This window comes from Humulus lupulus, chromosome 6 (assembly GCF_963169125.1).
Source record: "Humulus lupulus chromosome 6, drHumLupu1.1, whole genome shotgun sequence".
Taxonomy (NCBI): domain Eukaryota; kingdom Viridiplantae; phylum Streptophyta; class Magnoliopsida; order Rosales; family Cannabaceae; genus Humulus; species Humulus lupulus.
In genome coordinates, this window is record NC_084798.1 from 114300870 (window position 1) to 114321784 (window position 20915).

General features: G+C 34.5%; 1 long non-coding RNA gene across 2 annotated transcripts; it reads left to right on the forward strand.

Moving 5' to 3' along the window:
• Positions 1-2769: 2769 nt before the first annotated feature.
• LOC133784160 (uncharacterized) lies at positions 2770-6114 on the forward strand. Of its 2 annotated transcripts, XR_009871169.1 has the most exons (4): positions 2770-2936; positions 3019-3097; positions 4645-4710; positions 5912-6114. It is a non-coding gene; the product is annotated as an uncharacterized LOC133784160 (long non-coding RNA). The 2 variants fall into 2 exon arrangements; XR_009871170.1 differs by lacking the exon at positions 4645-4710.
• The last annotated feature ends 14801 nt before the right edge of the window (positions 6115-20915 follow it).

The following is a 20915-nucleotide window of genomic DNA, read 5'->3' on the forward strand; positions in this document are numbered from 1 at the left end:
AGTAAAAATAATATTAAAATACTGGACCAACAAATATTTTAATAGGTAACAAATTAAAGAATTCGTTTATACCTGGTCAGTCATAATTAAATCTTTTGGCCAAGGAAGGAATGTGTCATAAGTATCTCGAACATAGTGTATCTCCCCAACAGAACATGGGATTTCAGCATCCTCTTGTAACATTTTGGTGACTCGCACCCTCGCGTATTCGTCTGTCAGTTGAACACCATGAATAGTCAATGGACCCACCCCATCAATGATAACACCCTCTGCCACCACATTATGAATATTATCCGAACAAAGTAACACATCCTGCATGTATGGTGTGTCATCCTGCATGTACGGTGTGTGGTATTCTTCGTCGCTCTGCTCGTCATCATTGTCGTGTTCATCCATATCATCTATCCCACCTGCTTGTTTAGCTTTTTCCTCCTCTAAAGCTTTAAGTTCTGCTTTGAGCCTCGCAATTTCTGCATCTTTCTTACTAACAACATCAGCCATTTCTGTTGCTATTTTTGGTTTTCTTCCAAAGACGGACGAAATCTTCGCAAACGACCTACAATAATCAACCAAATTTATTTTAAAACTAAAATATTATAGAATTAAGTAAAATGCAACAAATAAAAAATAATATCATACCCAAGTGCTCTAACACGCCCTGGGTGCTCAGGTGTCCCTAAAGTTTGCATTAATATGTCATTCCGACCCTTTGCAATGATTTCTCCACTACTAACTTTTTCTTTCAGCTCATTCTGTGGAACAAACCAGTGGTCACTTATATTAGTGACTTATAAGAACTTTATCATTCCTAAATTACTTTAAAATACTTGCTTGAAACCACTTACAATTCTTGCTTCAATTTGTTTGTCCAAATCTGTGACAAGAACCTTCCTCTTTTCTCGTGCTCTTATCCATACTTGGTACCGTTCTACATCTGCCACACCTAGTTCAGTTTTCTACAACATACAACAATTAATTAAAGTTGGTGAGTGTAATATTCTTCATAACAAGTTGACAGTTATAAAATAGTGATGCGAATTACTTACCAGGTCCTCTCTAACATTAGCAAGCCCTCTACGAGATGTACGATGCCTCGAAGTATATTTGAGAGCTCTTTCACGTTGTGCTTCCCGCAAAGCCTACATTAAATAGGTAACAATAAGTTTTTAAGCAATTATTAGTATTTCAAAACTAATAAATCATATACATAATAGATATACATAATAGTACCGTAAACTCAGGAGATAAACGGTGGCTAACAAATGTCCTCCAATCTTCTAGGTCAAGTTCTGGATATTTCTTAGGAAGGATTTGGAGTTCATCTATCAGACCGTCTTCTGCCAAAGGGTAGATGTAGTCACTAGTGATGTTGGTCTTAAAATCTGTCATCATTCTTCCCGCACTTTTCATTAATTATGGTTTCCAATTTTCTGGAATGTTAAAGGCACCCTGAAATAGAAAGAAAATGATTAATGAAATGCAAAGTAATTCATGAAAATGATCAATATATTAAAGTAATTAAAATATTCATAAAATATTTTCTTACATATACATCCTCCCATATTCTATTCTTCAATTCTTGTGGGACTTGTCTCCAATCCTTATAATTGAGAGAGACCGTTCTCTTAGTTTTAACTCCAAGGTACGATTGCATCTCACTATATGCTTTCCCTATAGGTTGACCTTTATCATTAAACTGAATATTTCTCTTTATTCCCTTAGCTTTTTGATTATTGATATTGTTCTTCTTTGTTGGGCCTCGCCTATTTGGTGTGTTCTCCCCTTCAGAAATTGTCATCTGCACATAAACAAGAATTAACGTTACAATTATGACATAAATAAATACATATTTAACATAAAAATGAATACATTACTCACTGGACACATTTTCTTTTCTTTTTTCTTTTCTTGGTTGATCCACAATCTACCCATATTCCGTCTCTAATATCATTTCTAATGTATTCCCCATCATCATCAACTTCATGGAAATCATGGATTTTCTCAACTTGCTCATGTATTGGTTGTCCAACAATAAAATTGTCATGGAACAAATTGTAACGTCCTGCATTTTCGGGTACCTTTAAACGACTCGAGTCGGGATTTTTCCCCCGGGTTAAGAATATTATTTTAAATAATATTATATTTTGTTTGTAAGTATTCCATGAGTTATTGCTAGCCAAAAAATGAATTTTGTGATTTTAAAAGTCAAGATAAGACTTTCGGTCCTGGACCGACACAAAAACCCTGATCGGGTAAAAATCTCGGAAAATAAAACGAAAAATCATGGCAATTATATTTTGGGCATAAAATACATTCATAAAAGTTAAGGTTTGGTCAAAAATAATAAACCTAAAAGAAAATGGAAATTTTAGGGCATTTTGTGTTAAATGCCTAATTTTGCCGAAATGGGGAATTTTATTCCATGAATGGACCTTAGGTTAAATTTTATTATGTGATTAATTAAATTAAATGTGAGAGACATTTAATTTAATTAATTAATGTTAAGTTTGGTGATTAAAACTTAATAAGAGTGAAAAAAGGTGTCAAAAGTCAATTTGGACTTTTCTTCTTATAAACCTTTATTAACCTTTATAAAAAATTAAAAAAAATTAAAAAAAAATTAATGGTCACATATATGGAAAAGGGTGGCTGGCCATGTGCTATTTTAGAGTGGTGTGAACCCAATTTTATAAAATTCAAATCCCATTTAATTAAGAAGTCAAGTGGGCAAGTGGGTAGAAAAGCACTCAAGTGTTTTGTAATATTTTGAAGAGTTGTGTGAGCCATTCTAACCCCCAAATCCGACCACTCTCCCTCCCTCATTCACTCTCATCTGATTTTTGAAGACTCTCTCAAGTGTTCTCTCCATTTTGAACCCCAAGAACACCAAAGAAACTTGGAAGCTAAGTCTTGGTCTAGGAAGGGTTTTCCCTAAGGTAAAGTTTCATTAATCTAGACTTTTGTCAAGTTTTAATCATAGAGTTTCAAATAGCTAATTACCTATGTTGTTGGAGGAAGTTGGTTAGGGTTTTTGAAAGGTTTTGAAGGAGTCAAAGCTTATAGGAAGGTCCAAACCTTAAGCAAGAACACCAAAGAGGTAAAAAGTTTACTTTTGATGATTTTGTTGTAGGGTTTTTAGTTTTAAGCATTATTTTGTATATCTAATGCTTAGAGTTTCTTGTTGATGATGTAATAAGGTTATGGTAGTTGTTTAATAATTTTTATGATGCATGTGTATTGATTTTTGAAAATGGGAACCAAAACCCCCAAGGGTTTTGTAGGATACCCTAAAACAAAACATGTTTTGAGCTGTGACTTCCAAGGGGTCAAGCAGCCACTGTATATTGTTTTTGTAAAATTTAATTGTACTGTGATGTTGTTGAGATTGCGTACATAAAATTGAGCTTTTGAAACACTAAAAAATGTTTAGAAATGAGTAAGTTATGCTATTTCAAAGATTAGGTAAAAAACTGTTTTTTCGTATTCTTATTTTCGGAACCAAGTTTGGACAGCCACTGTATAGGGCAAATGAACCCAGTTTTTTCTAAAATTTTGTGGACATATTTCTGGCATAACCTATTAGTCCACTGTAAAATTTGGTAAGAAAATATTAAACGGTTTGAAAGTTATTAACTGTCAAAGTTTGGAAAAAATAAGGACTTGAAAATAAGGTCATTTTTACCTCATTGTTGGAAAATGATTTCACCAATCAAAAATGCTCATTTTGACCTAAGATTTTACAAAGACCTAAATGGCATAACAAAAATGGAATTGGGAAATTTTGGTAACAATTGGGTAAGTAAATTTCAAGTTATGAACTAACGAAGTATGTAGTTAAAAATGTGAAAAATAGGTTTTTCACACTTAGTGTAAAAATGAGATTTTGGAACATAAGGTAAAAAGTAAAATTTTGTTTATTTCAAGATATAAAATGGTAAGTCTTGAAATCATATTTTCACTAAAATTTACCCTTTGAGTTTAAATGAATTATTTTTATTAAAGAGTTTTTATTCTTTCTAAAAATAAGAGATTTAATTTATTAATAGTTAATAAATTAAAAGAGGGATTAAAACCCTATATTTTGAGAAAAATAATTAAATAAATTATTTTCCTAGTAAGTAAAATTGATTAATTGCTTTTGGAAAATTAATTAGTCAAGATGAGAAATTTATAACGGTTTTCCTAATTAAGACAAATTAGGCAATTTTCTTAAAACGGTTTTTAGATATTAAAACCTTAAGAAAAATAAAAGGAAAATTTAAAGAGTTTATTTTCTTTAAAAATAATTAAGGAATTTATTTGTATTTTCTGGATATAATACCGGCTAAAATCTTACATATTTTAACCGACTAGTCGAAAGTGCGGGTTAATAGCGATACCTGGAAAGAATAAGATTTTTAGCGGATTGTGGGAAATACCATTGTGATACCCGAGCCTAGGTATCGAGACCTTAGGATAGGTCTCCCCGAGACTTAGGGTTTAGTCTCGAATATTTTGTATAACTTTCCTTAATAGGTTTAAAACCAAATAAGGATTGTAAATCCTTACAAATGACTTTTATTAAAATGACCAAACTGCCCAAAATAATAATAATGAATTATTAGTGCCATAATTAATCCGAGTATACTGTATGGATAACTACAGTATTGGCTAAGCGTAACTGGACTGAACGTTGGAGGGTGAAAACCTGCTGAGCGCTAAGGACTCCAAGTAAGTCAACTTATATTGTATGGCTGCAACATGAAATGATTATTGTCTTGTATGTTAGTATAGGGATACATGCATATATATAGGCTGTCATAGAAAGTTGCTTAGAGACGTTAGTCTAGTGAGTGCTGATTTAGAAAATATGAACGGTAGAAGTCCGTCATATCCTAGACGGTTGATCCCCGTCACACTGCTTGATTTTATTTATGTCCGGTTCATTACCGCGACGAGTGGCCATGAGATGAGGATAAGCTGGTTAAACCTAGGGGCGCCAAGATAAATGGGACCTAGGGGCCCTCATGCTTACTTAATCATTGGACGGTTAGAATCCGAGCAAGTGCTCTGATAAGTTATTCCCGGATAGCAGCCGTGAATATTGGCCATTCCGTGAGAGTGCCTATAAATACTAGGGGTTGCCAAGATTGAGTGAGGTTGAACACCCTAGGGGCAGCTGCTCACCAGCACCACTGATTAACATAGAAGTCTCCGTAAAACCGTGTAAATTGGATTACACTCTTGGATAGATCGCGATGCCCTAGGTAACACGATAGTTACCATTGTTGAGGATATTTATTGGCTAGATCTTAGTGTGGAGACTCGGTTCTCTTTTACAGATTAGCAATTATGTTGGAGGGCAAGTTACGCCTGAATTGTTGGAAATTATCGAGCGTTGGTCTCGAATTATATGGTGGTATAATATATCTGCTTGCTCTGGGATTTTCTGAGTGTAGGGATATAATTGTTGATAAGATATAGTTGTGATATAATATATCTGCTTGTTCTGGGATTTTTCTGAGTGCAGGGATATAATTGTTGATAAGATATAGTTGAGATATAATATATCTGCTTGCTCTGGGATTTTCTGAGTGTAGGGATATAATTGTTGATAAGATATAGTTGTGATATAATATATCTGCTTGCTCTGGGATTTTCTGAGTGCAGGGATATAATTGTTGGTAAGATATAGTTGTGATATAATATATCTGCTTGTTCTGGGATTTTCTGAGTGCAGGATTTTTATCTAGTTACGAATTAATTTATCATTGGTTATCAGGCATGACCATAAGTTTGCCAGGACGCTTTAGCGTTCTTGAAATTGATTGTTTAGGATCCGGATGGGTCCGGAACCCTAATTCTCTACATGCTTTTTTTGAAAGTTGATCTTACTAAGCGTTTTCGCTTACCTAGTTGTTTCATGTTGTAGGTCAGTGCAAGGGCAAGGCAGAGCAGTGAGCGCTGGAGTCTTCCTTGCAAATGTACATGTGGACCGACCTTTTGGGAAGCCTTTTTATTTTTGGAAATGTTGTGTAATTTTCCTAAACTAGGCTCACTCTAATCTTTATAAAACATGTTTGTAATTAAATGTTAAGTATGGCCATACGACTTTTTAAAAAGTTTTTTTTTCTATGGGTTTTTGAGACATTTTGTTAAATGAAAACATTTATATTTCCGCATTATCGAGTCTTGAAAATCCGGGTCGTTACACAAATCATCGTTTTCTTCGTCATTTTCATCTTCTACAAACTGCCTTTCCGGGGTTCGTAAAACAACTGACCATTTATCATCAGCAGGATCAGTTATGTAAAACACTTGTTTTTCTTGGGTAGCCATGATGAAAGGATCATTCTTGTGACCTTTCTTACTTAAATCAACCAAAGTGAATCCAAGTTCATCAATTCTAACCCCAACATTGTTGTCCACCCAAGAACACTTGAGCAGAGGAATTTGAAATAAGGAATAATCAAGCTCCCATATTTCTTCAACAACCCCATAATATGCCATAGTACCAGCAACTGGATTATTGTCTTTTGCACTAGCGAAATGCACTGCTTCTGCCACAATACTTACTCCACTATTTTGAACCATTCGAGCATCATCTCGTGACTTTGTGTGAAATCTTTTTCCTCCAACAATGTAAGCATTGTGCTTTATTACATGAACACTTGGTCCAAATGATATGCATTTTAACTCTGTCGACACTCCATGGTTTTCTTCTCCCAACCTTGCTAGAATAATATTTTTCAACCATCGACTAAATGTTTTATTGTTCTCATCTATAATCCATTTCTGTTTATTTTTAACCTTGTTGGGAATCATTGATTGTAATAACTCCATGTGCTCACTACAATACAAAGTACAACATATTAAAATTTCAATTATACATAAAAATGAGCATAATGTTTATTAAATCTATAACTTACGTTATATAGGGTTGAACTTCGGGATTGTTTTCCAACACAACTAAATGAGCTTGATCTAATTCTGCACGAGATATGGTCACTACTGTTCCTTTCCCTCGTAATCCTCTATCAACTCCATCCGAGTTATTTCGTGGTTTGCTAATTCCGATTGTGTCGATTCCAACCATGTACTCTGAACAAAATTCCACAGCTTCTTCAGCTAAATAACACTCAACAATACAAGCTTCAGGGCGATGGTGATTACGTACATATCCTTTCAACACCTTCATATTCCTTTCAAATGGATACATCCATCTCGCCCAAACTGGCCCACACAACTTGGCTTCTCTTACTAAATGGACCATCAAATGTATCATGATGTCAAAAAATGATGGTGGAAAATATTTTTCAAGCTTGCATAAAGTTTCAACTATTTCATCATGCAATGCATTCAACTTCTTCATTTCCAATTCTTTTCCGCATAGTTGATTAAAGAAGATGCACACACTTGTCACACTATCTCTAACTCTTTTTGGTAAAACTGACCGAATGGCAATTGGAAGTAATTGTTGCATTAATATATGACAATCATGTGATTTCATTCCAATTAACTTCAAATCTTCCATAGACACCAAGTTTCGAACATTCGATGAGTAACCATCAGGCACTTTCATCCCTACCAATGATTGACATACGGCTTGCTTCTCTTCTTTAGACAATGTAAAACAAGCAGGAGGCAAATATGTGCGAGCCCCTTTTTCTTCAGGTGCCAAGCGGTGTCTTATACCCATTTCAACAAGATCTAAACGACTAGACAAACCATCTTTGGTTTTACCTGGGATATCAAGTAATGTACCGATTATACTTTCACATACATTTTTTTCTATGTGCATGACATCCAAGCAATGTCTAACGAGTAAATCTTTCCAGTAAGGAAGTTGAAAGAAAATTGATTTTCTTTGAAAACATCCATTGACTTTTTTGTTTTTATTCTTCTTCCCATACCTAAAGTCAAATTTTTCTACTTCCTTAAGAATTTGCTCACCTGACAATGGCAAAGGAGCAATGTCTCGTTCCACAGTACCGTCAAATGTTTTTTTTTTATTTCTGTCAGGATGACTTAAATGCAAATATCGTCTATGACCCATATAACACATTTTGCGTCCATTTGACAAGCGACGGGCCCTTGTGTTGGTGCAACAAATTGGACAAGCTTGGTAACCTTTTGTGCTTAAACCTGATAGGTTACCATATGCTGGAAAATCATTAACAGTCCATAACAACACCGCTTTCAAATTAAACACTTCTTTTTTAAAACCATCATATGCCTCAACACCATTTTCATACAACTCTTTCAAATCATCAATTAATGGTGCCAAGTAAACATCGATATCATGTCCTGGTTGTTTTGGGCCCGAAATCATTAATGAAAACATCGTGAACTTCCTTTTCATCACCAACCAAGGAGGAAGATTGTACATAACCAGGAAGACAGGCCATGAACTATGCCTACTACTAAGAGATCTGTGCGGGTTTACTCCATCAGCAGCTAAACCAAGACGAAGATGTCTTGGTTCATTTTTGAATTCTGGATTGATATAATCTACCTTCTTCCAGGCCTGTGAATCTGCAGGATGCCGGAGTTTACCATCTTTCACTCGTCCAGTCTCGTGCCATATTAAGTTCTTAGAGTGTTCTGCACTTCGATATAATCGCTTCAGCCGCGAAATCAAAGGTAAGTACCATAGCACTTTCTGAGGAATAAGTTTCCTAATCTCTTTACTTTTGTTAGGTTTGTACCGTGATAAACCACATTCTGGGCAAGCGTCCATGTCTGCATACTCCTTACGATATAAAATACAATCATTCGGACATGCATGAATCTTCTCATACTTCAACCCTATCAAACTTAATGTTTTCTTTACTTCATATGTAGACTCCGGAAAACAATTTTCTAGTGGCAAAATCTCCTTGAAAGCAGCTAAAAATTGACTGAAACACTTATCACTAACTCCATTTTCTGCTTTTATGTTATAAAATTTAACCATTGTGGGCAATCTTAGTTTATTGCAACCACTGAACAATTGTCTGTCTGCATCTCTAACCATACTATCAAATTTTTCTGGATTATGAAAAAACTCTTCTTGTGCTTCATCAAGCAATTCTATAGGATGATCATCAAAATCATTACTCTCAAAATCATCTACACCTCGCCTACCTAATGGATATGGGTCATCATTTAATAATTCTCCATGCCAATACCATTTACTATAACTCATATCAAATCCACGACAAAATACATGATCCTTTATCATGGTAATATTCCCCTTTACTCAATTACCACAATCGATACAAGGACAACGAATTTTTTGTGGATCACTACAATTCTTTAGGCAAAACTCTAAAAATTTGTTGAATCCATCTTGAAATTGTGATGTTTCTCTCCTCTCAAGCATCCATGATTTATCCATACTAATAACAATATTCAATTCCTAATAAGTTAGAAAAAAAACTTATATTAGGTTCTAGTCTTATAAATTTTTTTAAAAATTCAGCAGAGTATCCTCTGTTTCTATAGCATACCGTAATTTCATAATTACCTATAAAATCAATACAAACAAACACAATAATCAAGTATATATGAATCCATCATTATTAGGTTCTAGTCTTATAAATTTTTTTAAAAATTCGGCAGAGTATCCTCTGTTTCTATAGCATACCGTAATTTAAAAATTACCTATAAAACCATTTAAAACAAACACAATAATCAAGCATAGATGAATATATCATTATTAGGTTCTAGTCTTATAAATTTTTTTAAAAATTCGGCAGAGTATCCTCTGTTTCTATAGCATACCGCAATTTCAAAATTTCCTATAACAACAACACAAACAAACAAAATAATCAAGCATAAATCAATCCATCCTTATATCACCACAGCACGCAAATTTCCCAGAGCCTACTTCACTAATTTTCAAACATAACTTTCACTAAATCTAATATGCATGATTACATTAGTCTTATCTTTATACATAAATCTTATAGTAATATAAATACAAAAAATAACTAACCTTCAATATTAATCTTCAATGCACCCGAAATGAACAACAAAGTTCACCACTCAATCAACGACCCTACTAAAACATTACATAATTAGTAAACTACATAATTAATTATCAAATCAATAAATAAAAAAAATCAAACTAGTTAATGAAACTAATGAACAACACTTTGATCATCTTCAAGCTATTTATTTTTTTTCAAATATTTAAAAAACAAATTTATCTATTGTCAAAATTTCTAAAATTAACTAATATGCATATATATATTTATAATAAACCTAATTTTTATCACATTATTTAAACTAACAAAATAAACAAATAATTATAAAAATTAATAAAATATTAATTATATTAATTTTAAATTCGGAATAATAAAAAAAATTAAAAAAAACATAGAAAATTAAAAAATTATCATCAAAACCACATTTTAGTAATCTATACCTGTTTTGAAGCTCAAAATCCCCTTGCAATGTCAAAAATCCGGTCAAAATCCGGCAAGAAACACCACTTTCAAATTGATAAAAAACCCACGGCCAAATGCTTTTTTTTCTCTAAAAAACAAAAAAAAAAAAGATTTTTGGACTATATTTCGGTTTATAGGGTAGAAATATTGCAAGAAATAAAGAAAAAACAAAAAAAAAAGGTTTGGAGAATCAAAATGGGTGTTGGCTCACGGTGGTTAATGGAGGTTTTGGGGGTTTCTTTTTGCAGAGGGTAGAGAGGTTTTGAGAAGATGACCGTTCGGGTCTAGGGAAGGGACTTATAAAGCACTTTTAACTTCGGTTTTTGGTAAAAACCGAAGTAGAAAGTGGACTTTCCACTTCGGTTTTTACCAAAAAACCGAAGTTAAAGGTCCATAAGTCATACCCCTTGTGCACTTTTAACTTCGGTTTTTTGGTAAAAACCGAAGTGGAAGGTACACTTTCTACTTCGGTTTTTACCTAAAAACCGAAGTTAAAAGTGCACAAGGGCCGCGTTTGGTTTGGCCAGTTTTTTGCATTTTTACTATCTCTAAACATAATATAAGGGCTTGTGCAAACAAACACGGCCCTCTCCACTATGAATTTTTCACTTCGTTTTTTTAAAAAAGCGAAGTAGTAAGTAATTTTTTTCAGAGCGCCAATTTGAAAAGCGAAGTAAAAGAGTTTGAAAAGATTTTTACTTCGCTTTTTTTGTATGCTCACTATAAAAACCGAAGTAAAAACCTATATTTCTAGTAGTGATATCAACACAAAGGAAACACATGTTGCATCATATCCATCATGGCATTTCAATATAGAATTTCATACTTCATATCACATGGTCCATCAACATACATAGCATATCATTGTCCTCATAACATACCATTTCATAGCATAAAACATAGAAATTCTATCTAACTTCCTTACCTCAAGTCCGAGCAAAGCAAAATGAGAAAAACTTCACAACGAGCCTATAATCATAATCAAACATCTCCTCTTAGAATCACATGTCAATATTCTTGCCCAACACATACACCCCACGTGAGCTTGGGTCATGCACACATGGTACACGTTGCCCAATAAATCCATACATACACATGTTCACATAAAATCACAAAAGAATAATGTCAATTCTACCTATTATCCCTTCATGGTTACAAAGTAAGAACTATATGTTTTAACAATAAGCATATATTTGAATGTAAAAATGCATTTGCATGTGACATGCATACGTGAGAGCGTTGTTAAAAAATGACGTTTTAAAACGATAATTCCTACATGCTTATTTCTTACTTTTTCAAATAAAACTCAGCAACATAATTTCTTTACCATTATTTGTTTCTTTAAGCCCCAAAGTTTGATTAAACCATTTAATATATTATTTTACTTTATAAAAACAATTCATTTAGCATTTTTCTTAATTTATCATAAAATAATAATCTCATTTATTATTTTAAATAACATAGAAAATAACAAAACTTGTGCACTTAGAAATATTTAATAAATTTCTTGTTTACTTTAAAAAATTACTTTTTCTAAATTAATAAAAATTACATGATTAATATGATAATTTATAATTTTAAAGTGTGGGAAAAATATATTTTCACTTATATTATTTAAGACTTATATTATGTAGGTGTAAGACCCATTAATTTTAAACAAAATAATTATTTTAACTTAATAACATAAATTTTCAGCAACTTTTATTTTGTTTAAAAATCATAAGTGAATTTAAACCCAAACATTTTCTTATTTAAATAAAAAAAAAACTGCACTTAAATAATAATGTGAAAATTCATGGTTACATTTTAAAAATATCATTTTTACATATACATAACTTAGGGCATGATTTATTTGATACACTAAGATTATTTATCTCGTTTAAAAGATGTTTCTTAATTTTTAATCAAAAATTCCAGCAACTAATAATTCATTCAAAATCACAAACTTAGATTAAAAATCACATTTTCTTCATAAAAATCAGCATGTGTGTGGCGTCCCGTAAAATCTCTTAACATAATTTGCGAAAAAACATAACCATTTTCTAAAAATAAGGTAACCAAAAATCAATATAAAAATTTTTTTTTCAAAACATGCAAGAGTTCGAAAGTATATGCATATTTAAAGGTAATTTAAAGTGTCATAATTTTAAGCCATTCAACAAGCCCAAAATTATTTCTTAGTTATCATATGGGTTCGAGCCCCCAAAACATGAATTCCCAAAAGGTTGGTATGCATGTACATCCTCGCTGATTAACTCTGGTGCTCTCTGATCCACTTTGCCTTTGAGCTTACCTACAAGACGAAACAACTAGGTAAGCAAAACACTTAGTACAAACAACTTAACAATTATAACCACATAAACGAAGCAAGAACTTAACTAACTATAACTAGGCTAATAATCAACCAAGAATAGGATTTTGATGAAACTGAACCCTAACATACAATTTAATAACGTGTGAACGTCCTGACAAACTTATGGTCATGTCTCATAACCAAAATTTATACCCTGAAAGTATACCTGCACGCAGAAAATCAAAGAGCATACATACAGTCTTAACTGGTAACATACATACTTACTTACTCAGTCATATCTTAACATACATACTTAATTATTCATTCATATCTTAACATACTTACTTACTTAATCATCTTAACGTACATATTTACTTAGTCATTCATATCTTAACGTAGATAAATACTTAGTCATTCATATCTTAACATACATACATACTTAGTCATTCATACCTTAACATACCTACCTAGGGTTCTAGAGGAACCATCAACATAACTTAACATATCTTAGCATATCTTACCATAGCGTCGATGAGTGTAAACTAGTTACACTAGTTACCCAGACTCCTAGAAGAATTCAGCATACTTTCTTAGTCATAGAGATTTGATTCCAGAATTTACTTTCTTACGTCTCACTGGGTTTAACCGGACTCTTATGTCACAGGTGTTAAACTGGACTTCTTACATGTTGTGGTGAACAACCGACCTTAGTTACATAGTCACCGGTGGAAAACCAGTTTTCTACTTAGTTCCCCGATGGCTAGCCGGAGTTCATAGGTGTCACGGTAGCTACCAAAAATTGGAATTAACTTAGTTATTTATGTCACCGGAGATTAACTGGACTCTTATGTCACAGGTGTTAAGCTGGACTTCTTACATATTATGCTAGCCAACCAACCTTAGTTACATAGTCATCGGTGGCAAAACAGTTTCTTATTTTGTTCCCCGGTGGCTAGCTAGAGTTCATAGTTGCCACGCTAGCTAGTCGAACTTCTTACCATAGTCATGAGTATGCAAACCCTCTAGGACCACGGTCTTGAGTAAACATTCTAACACTAGTTCAAATTATTAGCTTATAACTTAGTTATCTAAACTAGTCATTAACATGTTGTAGCCAAACATATCATAAGTTGCCATACCCCGCTTGTCTTCCCGGTGTCCACGAGTTTTCCGATCTCTCCTCGAAGTCCTCTCATAAACCTCCATACTTTTGTTGATTCAGTACTAACCAGATCTGGTGCAAATCTGCATAAGTGATCAAACTTCCTAGTATATTCCTGGATTCTCAAATTTCCTTGCATCAAAGTCGTAAACTCTACCACCTAGTGGTAAATCATGGTACAACTGTAATACTTAGAGTTGAACAAGACTAGGAATTATGTCCATTCCATTTCAACCACATTATAACCCTTCTTTGCAGTATCCCACAAGATGTGGGCATCTTTTCTCAACATATAAATTGCACAAACCACCTTTTCATGTTAAGCAACTTCGATGAAATCGAATATCCTTTATAGTATGCTGGTCCACTCTTCTGCCACCACTGGGTTAGCAATACCTTCAAAGGTGGGTGGCTTCTGGAGACCAAAACGTTCAGTTATGGGATTCTGTTGGGCCACCCTCAGTGTCTCAACCTGTGGTTCTACCCCTTCCCCACCAGCCAGTGGATCCTAGTTCATTAATTCAGCTGCAGCTACTTCTGGTTCGTTCCGGTTGTTATCTTGAGCTGCTGGGAGGCATTGAAGTAATGTCTAAAACATCTCTGTTTGGTGGGCATCAGAGTCCACCTGCCTTATGGTCCTGCTTGATGCGAGCATTCTAAGCTTCCATATCTCTATGGAGCTCCTCCATCTGAGCAACAAGGTCAGGTCCTTGATTTGCCCTTTGACCTCGACCTTGGCCCTTCACTCAGCCTCAACCTCTGCCACGACATCTACCTCGACTTCGACCTCGGCCTACCGGAACTTGCAGGTTCAGAGCCGATTTCTCTACTGTATCCTGTGCCTTATCAGCTTGACGATCTACCAGCTCTGGTATTAGGAGCCATGAAGAGTTCCTACGTATATAGACAACGACGAGCGATCACTAAAAGTAACAATCTTGTAGAAGTATAAGCACGCTACTCTTTACACAAGTGATCAACAATGAATCATGTGTAATGACCCAACTATTTCTAAGACCTTGGACCATTAAAACTACTAGACATAGCTACTATTTTAGATAAAATATACATAAGAAATAATCATAACTTTATTAAAACCCCAAAATAATAATATTGTCCATATTATAAAATAAAATATAAAATACGGTATGGGTACCCATTGTTTAATAAAACATAAACTTTATTGCTAGTGTCAGCTTCTCCCTGGGTTAAGGCAAAGACTCTAGCAGGAACCATCTTGTTGTCCTTTTTCTCCTCTTGCTTGAGTTGGGGACATTCTCTCTTCCGATGACCTTCCTGACCACAATTGAAGCATCCCTTGGTGTTTGCACGACACTCACCAGGATGTTTCTTTTGGCACTTAGCACATTGCAGGTATTCTACATAACCCGACCTACTACCTCCATTGTTTTTTGTGCTCTTTTGTCGTTGTCGGACTGCTTGTTGTCAAGATGCCTTCTTTTCTGAAAATTACTATTGTTGCTTGAATGATGGTTGTTGTGGTTGTTGTTCCGACCATTCTGAGGTTGACTCTGCTGCTTAAGTTCTGGCTTACTGGCCTCCTCTTTACTAACATTCGCCTGAAGCCTTTCTACTTCTATCATCGTTTCTAGAACATCGACATAAGTATTATTTCCCAGGTTTGCTAGCTTAACCCCTAGCTCAATCTTTGGTCTAAGTCCTCTAACAAACTTGGTAACCCTCAGAAAGTCAGTTGGAACCAACTCTGCTGCAAACTTGGCTAGTCGGTCGAACTGCCAAGCATACTCTGCTACTGATAAGTTGCCCTGGTTCAGACTAGCAAACTCCTCGACCCTTGTAGCAATGACTGCCGAGTTGTAGTACTTTTTGTGGAACATCTCAAAAAATCTAGTCCATGTCATGGTGGTGAACTAAGTCCCACCATATTCTAGCATCCTTCTTTAGTAGGGATGAAACGCAAGATATGTGGTCCGCGTTGCCGAGATTCATGTGCGCTAGGATCTGCTCTACATTTCTGAGTCATTCTTCCATCTCGAAGGGGTTGTCCCTTCAAAGTTTGGAGCATGTTGCTTATGAAACTGCTCGTAGATTGGCTCCATGTGTTGAGCTGGGTAGGGCGCATAGTTTTCCATTGGCCATCCCCCATAAGGACCTACTTGATGGGGTGCTTGAGCCATTTGTTGAGGTTGCGGCTGAGGCGGAGGCTGAGTCTGAGTCTGAGGCTGCGGCTGGGTCTGTTGTCGTTGTTGCCACAACAATTCCTCCACTTGTTGTCAAAGTTTGATAATTTCTGCAGTGTTGTCAACTGGCGGCGGTGGGGCACTTCGGTTAGCAGTAGTAGTGGCAGCACACGCTCCCCTTCTGCGAACTGGAGGGGCTTCATTAGTCTCAGGAGCGATGCTAGAGGCATTAGCGTTGGTGCGTGCAGACCTTCTGAGCGACATCTTCAGCAAATTTCTAACAATCGAGAAAAACATGTTATAACTTACCCTAATAGGCTCTAAGGCAAAAACTTAATCTAAGCGAACATAACTCGAACCTATTAATTATGATTTCTTATGAAAATAATTATATAAGCCTTCTTTATAATTAGGGTGTGTTTCTATACTTAGAAAAATAAGCCATCTTTATTATTTTCTAAGTCTATTTCTAATATGACTTAATTCTTAGGCTCGAAACTCGTTGTTGTTCCAAAGTTAACCATATTGAGGGAGGGCTGGGATCAGTAAAATTGTTCTCACTACTATGGCCCCCTAACTCTCAATATAGAACCCGGTCCATTGATTTGTATCCACTCTCACTAAACTTGGTCATTATTTATTCAATTTATTATTTATTATGATTGTAAAAAAAATCAAACTCATACATGTCATTAAAAAATAAATATGATATTTATTTGGAAAAAAGGTTTTCACTATATACAATCATAAATGCAAAGATAATAAATAAAATAAATAAATAAATAAACTAATCTAATCTAAAAATCAGGATGTTTTACATCTGACCCTTCATCTAACATATCATCATATATCTCCTCATAATCATCATTATCTTGAGCCTCAAAATTTCCTCTAGGAAGATTCGTAAAGATTCTATGTTTTTGCTCACTTGTGAATTGGAATTCCATCTTAGAGGTGAACCTAAGTATGAGAAAATAATATCTCATAGCTACTGGTAATTCATCTTCATCATCTATAGTCTCCCATATTTCTTCTAAAGCTGCAATTACAGTAGGATAATCTTTAAAAAGTCTAATCACTAAAACATATTGCTTCGTTGCTCTCATCATGATTTGTTTAGTTGTTTGGAGGTGACCTATCTCATTGTGGAATAAGAGTAATTTCTGATTGATTCTTTCTAGCACTCCTACTGTATTTCTTTGCTCTCTAATTCTTTTCAAGGCCTTAATGGCTCAGATATCCTCATAGGTCAAGGCTCCATCCATTCTTAACTAAAAACATAAGGCTAAAACGTTAGTTATACATATAAACATAATAACTATAACATAAACACTTACTTTGGCGGTTAGATTCAGAGCTTGAGCGTGTGTATCAAGTAGAACTTCATGCAAATGAATCGTTGCTCTGATACCAACTGTAATGACTAAACTATTTCTAAGACCTTGGACCATTAAAACTACTAGACATAGCTACTATTTTAGATAAAATATACATAAGAAATAATCATAACATTATTAAAACTCCAAAATAATATTGTGCATATTACAAAATAAAATATAAAATACGTTATGGGTACCCATTGTTTGATAAAACATAAACTTTAAATACTAGTTGCGGAATTACATCCAAAAACATAATTTAAAAAACTAAAAATAAATAACGTCGTCCTCGATTGACACGCATTCCATTGAATTCCCTTCATCCTTAACACACAAGCCAAACTACCAAGAATCCTTCCGCCTCCATATCTATTTTTCTGCATCACACTAAAGATAAAGGAGTGAGCCTAATGCCCAGCAAGGAAAATCTACTAACAATCATATAACATATATCATAAACATAAGACTATATCATAAACATATATCACATAGGACTACAATGGCCATCATACTTCTTGGGGCTTGTTAACTAAGCAAGTCATATGCCCATAAATTTGTGGGGCTTGCTATCTAAGCAAGTCATATGACCATAAATTATTGGGGCATGCTAAATAAACAAGTCATATGCCCAATGACTATAAAACATATTCTTGGAGCTTGTTATCTAAACAAGTCATATGCCCAAGGACTATAAAACATATAACATAACATATAGCGTATCATAGCATAAAACATATCATAACATAAACATATAAACACATATATCTAGCCTATTTTCCTTACCAAAAGCCGGGATATTTGGGAACAAGAACGAGATTTAGAAACTCCTATAAACCAACAGTAGAAAAGGGTGAGAATGTTTAAGAATAAAGATGAATGTGGGAACTAAACCATCAAGAAGAAACTTACCAAGAAGGACCTTAAGTTTCAAGAACTTAAATACCTAATCAAGAATCAATAACAAGAGTTAGGATCTGAATAAAAGAAACTAAAGAATTATAAAGAACTGGACTTAAGGAATAGGAATACCTTGAATGACCTTATGAATTGGTCTAAACCTCAATACCGAAATCACATTATTTCTCACTTCCCAAGTGTTTATAAAAGCTTAGAATGATAAAGCTTTAATCAAAAACCCAAGTGTATCTCTCTATAGTAACACTAGCACCTTGGAGGCTCTGATCAAATTCTTGAAGAATGAAGAAAATGGCTGAGTACTAAGTTCTATTTATAGAGTTCAAGGAGTGAAACTAACCCATTTTAATTTGAATAAATAAATGATTATAAAATGAAAAAGATTTGAATTTTCGTTCAACTGACGCCCAGAACTCGGTCAAAATTGTTCAAAGGCAGGTCTAAGTGGTTAAGGGTATTTTTAAAATTCAAAAAGTCAAACTTTCAAAACTATACTCATGGAGCTGATATATCGCCCACCCTAGGCGATATATCGGCTCCCCCTGTATTCCTGAGGTTTGTTCGATTGTTCATGCAAAGTCGACGTGTTTTCTGTATCTTCCGTAGGCGATATATCGGCCCTTATGCTGCGATATATCGGCATACGAAGATATATCAAACACGTATTTGCACTTTTTCAGCATAATTTGAATTGGATAAACAACTTTAACTAAGTCATAATACGATCCTATTAGCTGCTGGAAGGTTCTAGAGCTTCTAGATCTTTCTTTTATTAAAACTATTCATCAAAAATATTTAATTCCTTAATAATCATGATTATGACAAGTACCATGCTCTTATTGGCTTTATCTAAACCTTAGGCTATAATAAATAATATATTTAGGACCAGCAATATTAATCAAACCTTATGTTATAATTAATATTCTTAAACTATAGGTTAAACATATAAAATCCATAACTGTTGCTATGAGTTTCCAACTAAGTCCCGACTTGAACCAAAATCCACGATAACTAACATACTACTAACTAATACTACTACTACTATCTTGCTAGTCTAAGTAAACATTCTGGGACTCTACATCATAGAACTTAGCAATTAGACAAATGATTGCATTTAAACATATCAAACCATAACATGACACTCAACACAAAGTCTGAAAGGGTTTACAAAAGTAAATAAGAAGGAAATTTAACCCTAGTTGGGGCTCAAGGTTTCTTAGCATAGGACCCTTAATCAGAAGTGATACAAAATAGAGAAATTACAAAAACCATAGTGTTTTTCATGAAAAAAAATGGACGATCACTATCCTAATCGACACGTATGTCCCCATCTGAATCATCATTTGAACACTCCAAGACTTCCCAAACCATGCCATTCCCAGTTGCCTCATGTTCCTGGCCCTTAGTCGGATCCTCCTCACAATCTTCTTCGGGATATTCTTCAAGATCTTCTTCTGGTTCAGCTTTGGCCTCCATGACCTCTCAAGGGTTCTGATCTACCATAACCCTATCCTCAGGTTGGGCTCCTGCAAACACTGGATAATCCAGCACCACCAGTTGTGCCCAACGATCATCCTCTGCCGCGTTAGGAATGTGTTGCGTTATTAGACGCTCACAATACTTCGCATACCATGTTGATACGTCATTAAAGAGGTCGAATGCAAGCTAAATGGATGCTTAAAGCTCTGGGCAAGAGGTAGTGGCCGGTCTCAGATGCCTTATCTAAAACCATCAAAAAGCCTTGTCTCGCGGGTAGAAGATAGCAAACCTCACCATGAAGGTCGGAGGAATCTCCATATCCTCGAAGATGATTTATAGTGAACAAGTCCGAGACCAGACTTCATATGAGTTGTCGGCTTCCCCAGTGAATACATGGGGACAGGCGTTATGAATCCTTGATAGAATCAAAGTTTATGACCTAAGGTATATACAATATGTGGGTTCACTAGGATGGGATTATCTACATCGGGTTGCACAACCATGTAACCTACAATTTATTGAATTCAAGCAGGTAAACAAATAGAAATCACATGAACGAAACTTAAAGGCATTACTTACAGTGAGTGTCGGTCTATCTTTGCGAATGTACATGTAGGTTTGTCTACAGATCCGGTTTAGCCCGGTGCTCTGATACCAATTGTGACGTCCCATAAAATCTCTTAACATATTTTCCAGAAAAACATAACTATTTTATAAAAATAAGGTAACCGAAAATCCATTTAAAAAAAAAAAATTAAACATGCAAGAGTTCAAAAAAATGGGCATACTTAAAGGTAATTTACAATGTCATAATTTTTAACACATTCAACAAGCCCAAAATAATTTCTTAGTTAATATGGGTTTTAGCCCCCAAAACTTGAATTCCCAAAAGGTCGGTCCACATGTACATCGTCGCAGATAAACTCCAGCGCTCACTGATCTACTTTTCCATTGAGATTACCTACAACACAAAACAACTAGGCAAGCGAAAAACTTAGTAAGAACCACTTAACAATCATAACCACATAAACGAAGCAAGAACTTAACTAACTGTAACTAGGCAGATAATCAACAAAGAATATGATTCTAATGAAACCAAACCCTAACATACAA